Source organism: Emydura macquarii, unplaced genomic scaffold (genome assembly GCF_026122565.2).
Source record: "Emydura macquarii macquarii isolate MOO-44397 ecotype Brisbane River unplaced genomic scaffold, CSIRO-AGI_Emac_v2 contig_3692, whole genome shotgun sequence".
NCBI classification, from domain to species: domain Eukaryota; kingdom Metazoa; phylum Chordata; order Testudines; family Chelidae; genus Emydura; species Emydura macquarii.
The window spans coordinates 5,426,582-5,438,322 of NW_027133829.1; the positions used below are offsets into that span (position 1 = coordinate 5,426,582).

Sequence of the window (11,741 nt, forward strand, 5' to 3'; positions counted from 1 at the left end):
GAAAACTCAGAAGGGGGTGGAGGGATAGCAGATAGGACAGGGAGACAAACCTGCTCTGACAGCCCCCGAGTTAGGGAACAGCAGGTTACTGCAAGGATGATAGGGGTTTGCAAGTGGCAGCTATTCCAGGCCCTGGAGGTGGGACTAACTTGTCTTTAAGGATGAAGGAACCCTTCACTCTATCTTTTCTTGCATTGTCAGTGAGACTGTGGCCATGCTCTGGACGGGGAAAGTAAGTGATGGGCCATAGCATATGGAGGCAGTCTTGGAGCTGTCCTGGGTGCTTGATATTACTGCCATTGGTAGGGCCTGGGTTGGAACTTGGTAGACAGGAAGTGCCTGGCCTCTCCTTCCAGCCAGCCATGAGGGTGGCATCAACATCCCTCCTCCTTCCCTTGAGAGATAAGTGGGATAAAGACATGGTAAGCCCTGAAGTAAGGGTGTGAGGCCGTCAAGGACCCACCCTTGGGCTGGAAACTCCTTTTAGGGGATGTTAGCCTCCTATACTTTATTAAGAACATAAGAACATTGGGTCAAACCAATGGTCCAGCTAGCCCAGTATCTTGTTTTCTGCCAGTGGATGGTGCCAGTTGCTTCAGAAGGAATGAACAGAACAGGGCAATTGTTGAGTGATCCGTTTCTGGTCATCCAGTCCTTGTGTTATGTGAAGGAGATAAATAACATTTCCCTGTTAACTTTCTCCACACCATTCACAATTATGTAGACCTCTATCGTATTATCCCAAAGTAGTCTTTTTTCTAAGCTGTACAGTCCCAATCTTTTTCATCTCTCCCCATATGGAAGCTGTGCCCGACCCCTAACAATTTTTGTTGCCCTTTTCTGTACTTTTCCCAGTTCTAATATATCTTTTTTTGAGACGGGGTGATCAGAACTGTATGCGGAATTCAAGGTGTGGGTGTCCTATGGATTAGTATAGTGGCATTATTATATTTCCTGTCTTACTATGTATCTGTTGCCTAATGGTTCCTAACATTCTGTTCATTTTTTTTGACTGTGACAGCACATTGAATAAATGTTTTCAGACAACTGTCCATGATTACTCCAAGATCTCTTTCTTGAATTTTAACAGCGGATTTCAACACTATCATTTTGTATTCTGGCTATAGGAGAGTGTTTTTGGTTTGTTTTTTTAGACAGAGTACAGAAGTTATTTTAATTGAGAGTTTCAGTTGTACAGTTTCCAACAGAAGCCACGCGGAGCCGCCTGGAATTCAACGCTTTGCAGTCACACTGCCACTTGTGCACTCTTCGATAACACCTGCAAGTTGGAGATGCACTCGGCAATACTCTCCTTCTCCTGTTGAGCAGTGATGCTCTGAACAACGTTTCTCTCTACCCAGCTGATCATGTAATCTTGTTCCTTACGACACATCAGTTGCTGTACAGCAATTTGGTAGTCCAGTCGCTTCTTCACTTCATTGTATACAGTGAGTGGCCTTTCTCGGTAATTAGTCTCTAGTATCATAGCAATATTATTCCGCTTAGCATTAAAAAGATAACTGCGACCTTCCACCCACCATTGCTCCTTCTTTTCCTGTTCAATTATTGACTCCAGGTAGTTGATTGCTTCATTTTTCACAGCTAAAACATTGGCAACTTTCTCCTCATTGAGTTTATCAGCAAAACCTGCTACGTCAGCCCCATATTTTTTAGCTATATAGATGAGGATTGACAACATGGAGTTACTTGCAATTGTTTCATGGTTAATTATATATATTTCCTTGGAGAGAAGGTAGAACAGTTGCCCAGTCCCCAGAGTGTTGGAGGTCCTCCAGGATCAACAAATCCTTGTTCCCTGGGTGATTCAGCTGGGGTTACTCTAGGGCAATTAGGCCAATTAGGCCAGCTGAGGCCAATTAAAGGGCTTGCCCCCAGCAGTTAAAAGCCTCCCTGGCAGGCAGCTAGGGGCAGCTGAAAGGGAGTTGAGAGGAGGAGTGGCGCTGCGCGACAGAACTTGGAGTGATTGCTGTTGCTACCACAATACAAGGTATAGGAATTCAGGAGAAGCCTGTCTGGGCAGGGTCATAGGTACAGAGGCCTGAAGGAGGACCCGGCCGCCCAGACAACTGAGGAACAGAGTTGAGGTGGGGTGACCTCACCCAAACAGGGGAGGATCACAGCGACAGAGAGACCCACGGTGAGGAGAGGGAACCCTCGTCCCAGTTCTAGGAAGCAGACCATGAGCAGTGGGGCCAAGGACAGGCGACTGAGGGAAGGTAGTGGCTCTCACAGACTAAGCAGTTTGAGGCTACTCCTTACAGGGTCCCTGGGTCAGGGCCTGGGGTAGAGGGTGGGACCAGATCCCCCCTGCCCCCACCCAGCCATACCACCAGTGCAGCCGAAAAGGGCGCAGGACCTGCGGAGGGGCAGAACAGGCCTCCCTTGCCACTGTATGTATATTTGAGAGAATGTTTTCCAATGCACATTATTTTGCATTTATCAACATTGAATTTCATCTGCCATTTAGTTATCAGTTTTGTCAGATCCCTTTGTAACTCTTCGCAGCCAGCTTTGGACCTTGAGTTATTTTGTACAGTCTGCAAATTTTGCCAGCTCACTGTTTACCCCTTTTTCCAGATCATTTATGAATATGTTGAACAGTGCTGGTCCCAGTATAGATCCTTGGGAGACCCTGCTATTTCCCTCTCTCCACTGGAAAAACTGACCATTTATTCCGTCCCTTTGTTTTAACCAGTTACTGATCCAGGAGAGGATCTCTCTTATTCCATGACTGTCTATTTTGTTTAAGAGCCCTTGAAAAGTCCAAGTACCTTATATCCACTGGATCACCCTTGTTCACATGTTAGTTGACCCCCTCACAGAATTCTAATAGAGTGGTAAGGCATGATAAGAAAAATTAATTCAAACTGGAACAGGTGCAGAGAAGGGCTACTAGGTTCTGTGGCCTGCATTGTGCAGGAGGTCAGATTAGATGATCTTATTGGTCCCTTCTGACCTTAAAATCTATGAGTCTATTTCCCTTTACAAAAACCATGTTGATTCTTCCTCAACATATCGTGTTCTTCCATGTGTCTGATCATTTTGTTCTTTACTATAGTTTCAACAATTTGCCTGATACTGAAGTTACGCTTATTGGCCTGTAATTGCCAGGATCGCCTCTGGAGTCTTTCTTAAAAATCAGTGTTACATTAGCTATCCACCAGTCATTTGGTATAGAGTCTGATTTAAGTGGTAGGTTACATACCATAGTTAGTAGTTCTGCAATTTCATATCTGAGTGCCTTCAGAACTCTTGGGTGGATCTGGTCCCAGTGACTTATTACTATTTAACTTATCAATTTGTTCCCAAACCTCCTCTACTGACACCTCAAACTGGGACAGTACCTCTGATTTGTCACTTAAAAAGAATGGCTCAGGTGTGAGAATCTCCCTCGGATCCTCTGCAATGAAGACCAATGCAAAGCATTAATTTAGCTTCTCTGCGATGGCCTTGTCTTGCTTGAGTGCTCCTCTAGCACCATGGGACTCTGTTACCCTGGAAAGGGGTGGAATTCATTGGTCCACCCAGATGGCTGAGTTACTGTCTACTGCTGTGCTGGAGCGACCAATGGCAGGGGATACTAAAGATGGGGGAGAGTTGTGGACCCAGGGACCTAAGCACCAGGCCCTGCTCCATCACACTTGAGTCTGATGCCGTATGGAACTCCTATGTTCCTATGCAGGGATACCAAAGAGTGGTATCCATGGCCAACTCAATAAGTGGCCTCTCCTGGTCAAAGCGGAGCACACTGGTGGGGCACTGGGGGATGGTTGCACTACAGTACCCATGCAGTCCAGGCCTCGTGAATAAACGTGGGATTTCCCTTTGCAGTGCCATCAATCTGACACATCTCACCAGCTCTCTCTATTTCTTTAAATACTCCATTCAGGCAACAGCATCAATACAAGCGTATTTTCTGCTCCCCCTACCCTTCCTGCATCCTGTTGCACACACACACCTGTGAAAAAAGAGGCTTGGATGAAGGCATTTGCTAAGTCTGTTTTAAGGAAGGATACGTCAAGTGTCTTACCAGTGCCTTGCGCTGTCTATTTCAATATCGTTTCACTTTTCATCTCCAAGCCTTTAAACAAAAATAAACCAAGATAAGGTCTATAAATCCTCTCCTCCCCCTTTCTCCCCCCCCCCAGCCCAGTGCCAACAGAACTGCACGGTAAGTTATGTTCTTAACTATGAACCTGTCCAGTCCTTTATCATTTATCTTGTTGTATCCCACTCTGGTTTGGCTCAAGGCTGCACATTAGCAGATGATGAATGCAATCCTGTCCATCCCTATTTGTACCAGAATTATTAACCCGTATTCTTCTGAATATTTCATCCCCTGTTACATTATTCATACTCTGTTGTAATAGACTCGCAAGTCAGCTGTCCTGTGTATGTGGCTATGACAGGAAATCTTAATATTGAGGAGACATGCCCACTTCGCATTGCAAAGGATTGTCTTTAACGCTTTGCTAATTAGGTCCTGCTCAGAGGGACTGCTCGGCAAAGGTGGGAGCACGGGGACTGCGGTGATATTGGGGAAGAGAAACCGAAATAAAGTGTCCGTAAGAGCACATCTGGTGGAGTCCATGCGATTTCTGCAGGGAAGAGGACGGGGGCCGAGCTGGGCCCCCCAGGACAAGGCGCAACATAAAAACTGACGCCAGAACAAGAGACCGCACTATCAAAACCAGGGCAAGTTGGAACATGCCGCAGAACAGTTGAGGAGCCGCCCTCTGCAACGGTAACTGCATGTCTTGCAAACAAGGAAGGTAAAACCGACCGAGGCTCGAGGCGCTGCAGGTGGCTGGTTAATGCGGTCCTCGCTGGGTGAGAAGAGAGAGGAGCCGCCAGGCTGGGTCTGTGAGTTGGAAGTGCTGTGGGCACAGCAAGCACGAGGAGACAAATAGGCTGCGGCCTGCATTGCAACACACCCACCTGCTGATCTGGGGACTCTTGCATGGGAGCAGAGAGCAGATCAGAGTCTAGTATCACTACGTCTCCAGAGCATTCAGCCAAGACCCAGGCCTATCTCGATGCACTCCCAAGCTCCAGTCTCTGCCAGGGCTCTCATCCTGGAGGGAGTAACTGATTGTCTAACTGGTTGCCTGGAGCTCTTGGAAGCCCTACGTTGCACATTAGTTCTGTGCTCTAGGCTATGCCACAGATTTGCAGTGTGATCCTGGCCAAGTCATTTAGCCTTCCTCTGCCTCCAGTTTCTGAGTCTGTAAAACGGGAGCCGGGGCTCGTGAGGCCCATTACATTGACATCTGCAGAATGCTCTGTGATTCTCATTCCATATGCAAAAAACCCCTGAGTTCAGCCCTTTATTTCCCATCCTGCAAAGCTGGCATTGAAAAAAGCTGCCCCCCTGTCATGGAGGAGGTCAACCAAGTGCAGTGTTCCTGGTTGTGAAGATTGGTGTACACCTCCATCCACTGCAGGAAAGACTAACACTCCCTGAGGCTTGCTTTAGCCGAATTCATGGGCTCTGTTCTCTAACCTTCCTCATGGCTAAGCTAGCGCTGCCCTCCCACACCTCATATCATCTTACTGTGTTGGGGCAAGTGCTATCTATTGTGCAGATCCCTCATGGAGCATCCTGCTTGAATCTCCAGGTCTCATTGATTCTCCAGATTATTTTCAATCTCATTGAAAAATCTCCTTTTCTCCCTTACCTTTCACTATCGTCCTGGTGATCAAGGCTTTACTACATTTCATACAAACAGCATTATCTTTACACGACTGCTTTATTAAATCATATACTGGTAGCCTCCATTGCTTGCATTATTTCCTCTTTAAAAGTGTTTGATTCTTGTGTTTAAGCACAGAGCTTGGAGTCAGGTGAAACTCTGCCACAGACTTCCTGGATATGTCTGGTTCCCCATCTGTACAGTGGAAATCATTCTACTTAACTGTCTCACATAGCAGATGGGAATGAGGGTATGTTAAAATTAATCAAGAATTATTCAATAATCAACAATAATCTATTATCAATGATCAATAATTGTTCCCTGGATGGAGAGTAGTATTGTTACACACAGTTCTGGTGTCTTTCATTTCCTTCTGCCCTGCTGCTTGAATACCATTGCATTCCTGTACAAAACCCATTTAGATCCTGCAGGATCAGTGGGGTTTTCATGGCCTAGGACTGTACGTGCAGCTTGTTGCAATAGACACTAAAGTTATTTCCTATGTGGAGTAAAGAGAGAGAAAAAGACTCCAGTGCTGGTGAACGCGAGTGGCAAGCCTAAGATTTAAACAGTGACACTGACAGAGTTGTCAGTCAGGTATACTGGTAACCAGGGAAGCTGGCATTTTGGTGTCCAGCCTCCAGTCGTATTGGCTCTTGACAAAGCATAAACAAGCTAGATTTTCCACTGGGGGAATTTAAGTCGTTTTGATATCTAAGCACCTGACTGTGCCCACAGATCTGGGAGTCCAAATGACACCTGCATTATTTGCCAGGTTAGAACCAACAGCCTCGTTAAAATCAGACCTATATGATACATCTCTCCTTTCACTGACATATCCGGTCCATGCAAATCTTCTGTCCAGCAGCATGTGTGGATCTGGAGTTAAACACTGCAAAGTCCAGGCTGCTCCCTATGTCCATCTGAGGCGGCTGTGCCCACGCTGAGCTCTGCTGAGCATCTCACCATGCCCAGATGTCTGCAGTGAAAGTGCTAATTGAATGATGACATGCTCACCTTATTGGGCATTAATGCTTCGCGCTTGTCGAGAGCGTTTAGTTCATGGATTTCACACACATGAATTTGTTAAGTGACAACATTTCTTCGAGGTAGGGAAACGTCACTGTCCATTTCACAGGTGGGTAAAATGAGTCAGAGGCACTGCTAGGGATAGCAAGCCAGGGTCCTGAGATCTCCATAGTTCAACGAGGGATGTAAAAATGAGTTTAATCAAAAATCCGTTTAAACGTTCTAAAAATAGAATGGTTAAACACAGGGTGAGGGGATCCGCAGCTGGGCAGCTCTTGCTGGTGGGGAAGAGCGGAGCCCAGCGTTGGAGGGGGTGGGGGTGGTCGTAGCTGGGCTCACCCTCCCTCCCCCACACTGGGCTCCGTGCCTCTGCCCCCTCACGGGGAGCCAGCCCAGCAACAGCGGAGCCAGCCCAGCTACGGCGACCTCAGCGCTGTGCTCCGCACCTCCTCCCCTGCTCACAGGGAGCCGGCCCAGATGCTGCTCCCTTCCACCCCCAGTTTAAACGGTAATCAGCTGTTTAATATTAGCATTTAAACCGTTAACCTTTTACATCCCTAAGTTCGATGCCCGGATCACTGGGTGCGCGCCCCCTCAGAACAGAACACAGGACTCCTAACGCTCGGCTCCCGTGATATGACCAGGAGACTCACTCCCCTTCCAGAGCGCCGCTGCCAGCTCACGCTGTGAAAAGTGGCATAATCTATTTGTACAGAGCCTACATATTCCAACAGCTGAACGTGACTTACAACGGCTTTATAAATAGCAGGTTTGGCCTGGGAACCTCTTATCTGATGGCAGCAGCATGTCATCCTCACTTCCATTGTCAGAACCTTTCAGATTCATACTACTTATCCGATGAAACCCCGATCAGATAAAACATGTGTACAAGTGCACACATAAAAGATACACCTACCACCTGACTTATTGCTCAGACAAAGGTGAGAGGAATCAGACATCTTTGGAAACCTCTTATCAAGGGTCCCGTGAATCCGCATCATATTTCTAATGTCACGGCATGTCAGGATTGCTCAGACCTGATTTTCTTTTGTTCCCAGAGTGAAGAATAAGAACATTATCCGCTAGGTATAAATTTAACATTGTAACAATTGTAGGTGACTGCACAACTCATTTATGGTAGATTTAAGAATGATGGGATTGCTCAATAAATCTGATACATCTGACATGTATATAGTTTCACTTGTGTTGATACCGGCTATTTGATTTTGGTTGAAAAACAGGTAGCTAATAGCCTGTGCCAGTGACAAAGAAAGCACTCAGGTTTTCAAGAATCAATAAACAGTCTGTAAGAACTGTACCTTTCTAATAATAATCTTCTGTTCTGCTATAGCACTCATCTGAGGCTTTCTGTGGTTAACAGCCCTTAATTATAGAGGCCTGTATGTGATCTGTCTCTTAGCTTTACTGGCCCTTCACTGACCCAAAACCCTAGATCTGAAAACTCTGACATTCGGCAAGTTCAGATTTGCATGTGGAACTGAACTAGAGTTGGGTGACTAATATTAAATATGTATTCGGTGAATCTCTTATTAAAAAATATCACAAAGTGTGCTGAATAGATTGTTTGTGACTGGATTTGTGGAATCACCAACCCGCGGTGAACTATCCACTCTCCCCTTCTCCAAATTTCCATGAATAAATGATTCCGTGAATCTTACTCAACCAGCACTGTTGGAGCGTGAACTCATATCTACTCCAGACACCCTGAGGAGGTGGAGAAGGGTATAGAGGAAACCTCCCCATCCCTGTGATATCCTCACTCTTAAACCCAAGCCTGGGAGTTCTCAGACAGCTGCTATATCTTGGGTTCTAGTCAATAGCTACTGAAAGCAGGTAGGCAGGGAAGCTGCTAGGGCTATAGCCCCAGCTATGACACCACCCACAGGAGCTCTGATTGGCGGATTGCCTGGCTTCACCGATTGGTCCAGCTACACCATTTAAGCAAGGAGGGGACACAGGAAGTTTGTCTGAGCTACAAGGTGGTTTCCTGTTGTGCTGCCTCCTGCAGCCAACCCTGTTCCTGGCTCTTGCTTTACCCCTGCTTTTGCTCTTATTCCCATCGTGCTCCATGCTTGATCCTTGTCTCGCCTCCAGTCCTCAGTGACCAGTCCTGGCTCTGATCCCAGTTTCTGACCTTGACTCCAGCTTGACCCTTGGCTCTGGCGTTTAGTATCTGACCTCCGCTCGGACCCTCAGTTTCAATTCCTGGTTCTGACTCTGGCTTGACCCATGGCTCTGATAATTGGCAGTTGAGACTGGCGCTGAATCTTGGCTTCATTCCCCAACCTGGGTGCCTGCTTTGCCAACTAGAACTGACTCCTGCTCTGACTACTAGGCCTACATCCCAGTCCATAACACCTCTGTGCAGGGTCCCAGGTTTTATCACAGTGTAGCCATACCCCCTGGGCCTCAATTCCTGACCTGTAAACAACACATCTCTACCTCCCAGGGGTGTTGAGGCTAAATGTATATAAAGACTTGTGAGGTGCTCCAATACTGTGCTCGTGGTGGCCATGTAAGTATCTTAGATAGAAAGGAGAGGGCTCCTTAACGAATCACCAGCACCATCAAGCTCTTCTGCCACCCAAGTAATGACCTTTTCTGGTTGGGAACATCCTTCATGCACGGTGCTGTATTTAACCCCCTTCCCTGCCCTACAGAATCTATCAAGCCTCACGACTGCGCCAGCCCCATTTCCTCCTGACCCACCTCTCCACAGGGAGAGTGGGCTTTGTAGGTTGCCCTCCACAAGAGGAGAATCCTCACCTGCTGCCCTAAGGTGATTTGTAAACCCCTTTGGGCCCAAACAAGACTTACCAGGGTTCAGGCCCTTCAACTCACTTACATGTCACCTCTGCATCTGGCCACCTGTTCCTTCAACTGGGCAACAATGGTTTCCCCTGCTCCTTCTTGAACTTTTGTCTCATTTTTCTTGTAGGCTTTTAAAAAAAAAAAAAAAAAAGCGATGTGTTTATTGTCCAAAGTTATATAAAGGACAGTAAAAATCTTTCAGCTTTAAAAATAATTACTCTCAAATCAAAGGCATGAAAAAGCCTGCTGTCTGCTATAAACGTGTTGCGGGTCATGTAAATCATGTTCAAAGTTGGAATTCGACATGGACTCTTGCACAACCAAGTATGGCACGTAATTTGCAGCTGCAGATCTTTCTGTTCGCTCCAGAGTCGATGGCAAGAATCGCCTCCCTTCTCTTCTCCCCCCATCCTTTCCCAAACTGCCATTTATTCTGTTCCGTAATACAGGCTAGAGACATTAGTCAGGTCAGTGTCTCGGTGAAATAAATTGCAGGAGGAGCAGCCTTCCCTGTTGGTGTGAGAAATATTGGACTGAAATAATTTAATAGCAGACATTATGGAGCTAATTCTGCACTTCCTACCTTCAGATTGGTAGAAAATTGGCGGCTGTCTGCCATGGAAAATGATTTTCTAATATGATTCCCCTGAACCATCCTGTAGCTAGGACTTTTTTTTTTTTTTTTCAAACACACCTTTTCCAGCTGCATTTAAAGCCACGAAACATGGACGGGCCTCCGGTTTGAGTTTGTCTCTGTGATTGCTGTCTTCCAGCATCGGTTATGAGCCGCAATTAACAATGCATGTTGTTTATACCCAGCAGGAACTCAGGCTGCTTAAACAAATGCCAGACATCAGGGGGCCTTGCTTCTGCATCCAAATAGCTGCTTCTGTCGCTCCCCTTCCAGAACTGGGCCTGGAGGCGTTAATGAACATCGCAGATGTGCCCCCTGCCTGCCTGAGCCATGTGTGGGAAGCAGGCAGCTGTGCGTTGAATGCCCCCTGCAGCCTGGCTGGTGGATGGCCTCAGCCTGGTGCAGAAAAGGGTATCTGAGTGTTGTCCGCAGCCTGGTTAGTGCGGGGATGCCAGTCACACCCCCTACCAGCTCCCAGAGCCTGGGTTACGGGACAGGGCTATGACACCGGGCCACACATTCATCAGGCTATGGGAGGAACTGGGGGCTTTTTTTACCTCCCCGCACTGGCTAGGCTTTGGAGGGGGCTCTCTGTACCCCTCATTAACCAAGCAATGGGGGGAGGGGGCTATCTGTACCCCCCCAAACATCAGGATATGGGGGGAGGGAAGACCTCAGCGCCCCCCTACACTCATCAGGCGAGGGTTGTTCTCTGTACCTTCCTCTGTCCCCCTCCACTCCTCAGACTATGGAGGGGAGCTCGCTGTACCCCCCCCCCCCACTTATCAGGCTATGGGGACGAGAGGGATTCAGCCTTTGACGTTGTAACGAAATGTGGTCAGACACATGCTGACACACCATGGTGGTCCATAGGGACCGCCCCAACCTGCAGGCCCCGCTCATTTCAGTTGCAGGCCAGGCTGATTTAGTTGGGGGGCCGCGGCACAAGAGGAAGACACACCCAGCCAGTGTACTACACCCCGACATGCACCCCACAAGCTGCTTAGCATTCAGCTCCTCCCGGTGGGACTCAGTTTCCCTTGGGGCTTCAGAACCTCGTTTGCTGGGGCCTGTGCCTGAAGCTGCACCTCCAGCGATTTGCCCCAACCCCTTCTCCCCTCTTCTTGGATTGAGTCCACAGGGAGACTCAGATCTGGCACCCCCACACACCCCAGCTGGGTACACTTTTTCTTCCTGTCTAATCCCATTAGACTGTCCCGTCCCACACAGATCATTTTGTGATCTCTAGGGGGAGGAAGGCAGCTGGAAATCAAGAAGGTGAATTGATACAACACAGCATAAACAAGGTCTCCAAATTACCACGGTGTCTGCTTTGGTTTGTGTCCCAGGCCCACCGACAGCGGCGCTGGGCAGATGCTGGGAAGGGTGCAGTGAGAATATGTTTATGCTGAATCGTAGCGGTGTTGCAGCACTTAATATAGCTAATCAATAACGGAATAAGGCACAAAGTTTAGACACCTGGGCTCCGGCAGCCTCACGTGGGCTGAGGTTATCGTCACAGAGTCCAGGCA

General features: G+C 47.7%; 1 pseudogene; it reads right to left on the reverse strand.

Moving 5' to 3' along the window:
* Positions 1-1,233: 1,233 nt before the first annotated feature.
* LOC137146027 (ATP synthase F(0) complex subunit B1, mitochondrial pseudogene) lies at positions 1,234-10,351 on the reverse strand (annotated as a pseudogene).
* Between the last annotated feature and the right edge of the window lie 1,390 nt (positions 10,352-11,741).